Raw genomic sequence first — 2,709 nt, forward strand, 5'->3', positions numbered from 1 at the left:
GGGAAAGAGACAGATATTATAGCTGATTAATCATGGGTCCTGAGAACAGAGGACAAACTTCCTTGTTATTTTATTTCTTTATGAAAATTAAGCTATCTTTTATTGCTTTTATATTATAGTAGCAGTACATATTCATTGAAGAACAATTAGTAGATCATGTTAGTAATAATAACATTTAAATTGCCATTTAATCTGGCAATCACAGATAATCACCATTAGTACTTTGATCATTATTCTTTCAGTTTTTGTATTTTTTCCTTTCCACAAAACATGGGATCATTTTGCCTAATAATATTTAATAACCCGCTTTTAAAGCTAAATATATATAAAATGAACATTTCCCTCATTTCGTTAAATAGTCTATAACATTTTTTTTCCTGATAGTGTAGTATTCTTTGGTATGGATGTACCATAAATTCACTTAACGATTCCTTATCGTTGGACATTGAAATGTTTATAATCTTTTTTCTATTATGGACAATGCTGAAATAAACAACATTGTAGGTTAAAAATGTGTATGTGTTTTAAATTATTTTTAATCTAAATTATTAGAAATAGAATCAGGTGACCACTTTTGGTATTTCCTGCCAAATTATCTTTCATAACAGTTCGACCAATTTATATTGCTTCCAGCAATGTGTGAGAAAACTCATTTCTTGTAACATCGCTAACACTAGATAGTTTGATAGTTGCCAACCTGATGGGTGAAATAGTATCTATCATTTTAATTTTAGTTTTTTTGATTATTAATGATATAAGATGTTTTTCATAGTCTTATTGGTTATTTGTAGTTATTTATGACCGTTGGTACACTTTATTATTCTCTTGAGGTAGTTGTCCTTTTATTATTGAGTTAAAAGTGCTAATTATAAATAAAGGCACAATGTTGGTCTCATATATTACAAATATACCTATATAATTATTTCAGCTTCTCATTTTTAAATCTTATTTATGTAACTTTTGATGTATATGTACAGAGGTTTTTACTTTTTCATGTTTATTAGTATTTGATGTTTTTTCCCAGTTAAAAAAATTTTATTCAATCTAGAATTTATGTTGGTATATTTTATTATATAGGGATGAATTTTAATCCATTCAACAAACCTTAGCTGCATGCCTACAATGTACCAGGTATGACTTTGTTTGGGGAATAATTGCTGTGTAAAGCAGGCAGAATTCCTGCCCTCAGGAGGCAGTTCCTCTTCAAGTGGCTCATTAGTTGATGCTCATACATTACTTTCCTCTCACTGGCTTAAATTCCTCCTTTATTCCATACCAAATACATGTGTATAATCAGGTCGGTTTATAGACTTTCTACTTGATACCATTTATTTGCTTCTTTGTTTCTGTGCCAGGATCTCACTGTTTTAATGATCATAATTTTAAAATAATGCATTTTAATAAATGGCAAGGGAAGGACTAATTTCATTCCTCTTGCTTTGTTCTTTAATCTTTTTCTTGACTTGTCCCTTCTTTTTTTTTTTTTTTTTACTATTTCTTTTATTGTGGCATAACATGTATAACATGAAATCTTCCATTTGAACAATTTTTAAGTGTACAATCCAGTGGCATTAATTATATACACAATATTGTGCAACCATCGCCACTCTTTTTCTAAAACTTTTTATTGCCTCAAACAGAAACTTTGTGCCCATTAAGCAATAACTTCCTATAAACCTCCTCCCCCAGCCCCTGCTAACCTCTAATCTACTTTCTCTCTCAGTAAATTTGCCTATTCTAGATATTTTATATAAGTGGAATCATACAATATTTGTCCTTTTATGCCTGGCTTATTTCACTTAGTATATTTTTAAAATTCATCCATGTTGTAGCATGTATCAGAACCTAATTCCTTTTTATGGCTGAATAATATTCCATTGTAGGTAATACCACACTTTGTATATCCATTCAGCTGTTGGTCGTGTCCTTTGTATGTACACTTCTGGAAGAACTTTAGAATCATTTTGTCAAATACGTCTCCCAAATCCTCTAATGTCTTAACATCCTCTCATATCCCTTTCTATCTACCTTTTATTCTATTAATCCTATCTCCCCAGGTTACTAGTACTGAATGCCTTCATACTGGCCCAAGCCTAGCACTGTACCTTGATCCTTGAACTTCCCTCAAGCTGCCCCATGCTTCAAAATTAACTATTTCCATCTTCATTCTCCTAATAAAAATGGACAGTTCCTCAGTGCAATTGATCTCACAGAAGCATTGGGAAAACCATCTGAATTATCCCTAAATTGTGAAAGTTAGATGCCCCTTGGTGGAATGTGTATTTTAGGAAAGGGGTATTTTATCCTTTAAATGAATTTAAATGATTTGCTATTTTATTTTATTTTATTTTATTTTATTTTATTTTATTTTATTTATTTATTTATTTTGGTACGCGGGCCTCTCACTGTTGTGGCCTCTCCCGTTGCGGAGCACAGACTCCTGATGCGCAGGCTCAGCGGCCATGGCTCATGGGCCCAACTGCTCCGCGGCATGTGGGATCTTCCCGGACTGGGGCACGAACCCGTGTCTCCTGCATCGGCAGGCGGACTCTCAACCACTGCACCACCAGGGAAGCCCTGATTTGCTATTTTTTAAAAATTCCAATAGCATAACAAAGTATCTTTTAAAATTTCAGTCTACAGGAGGGTAACTTACTTCTGAGTTGAGAGCTTCTTGAGTCTGCCTGCCCATCCACAGTATCTTAAGGC

This window comes from Lipotes vexillifer, unplaced genomic scaffold (assembly GCF_000442215.2).
Source record: "Lipotes vexillifer unplaced genomic scaffold, Lipotes_vexillifer_v1.1 scaffold756, whole genome shotgun sequence".
Taxonomy (NCBI): domain Eukaryota; kingdom Metazoa; phylum Chordata; class Mammalia; order Artiodactyla; family Lipotidae; genus Lipotes; species Lipotes vexillifer.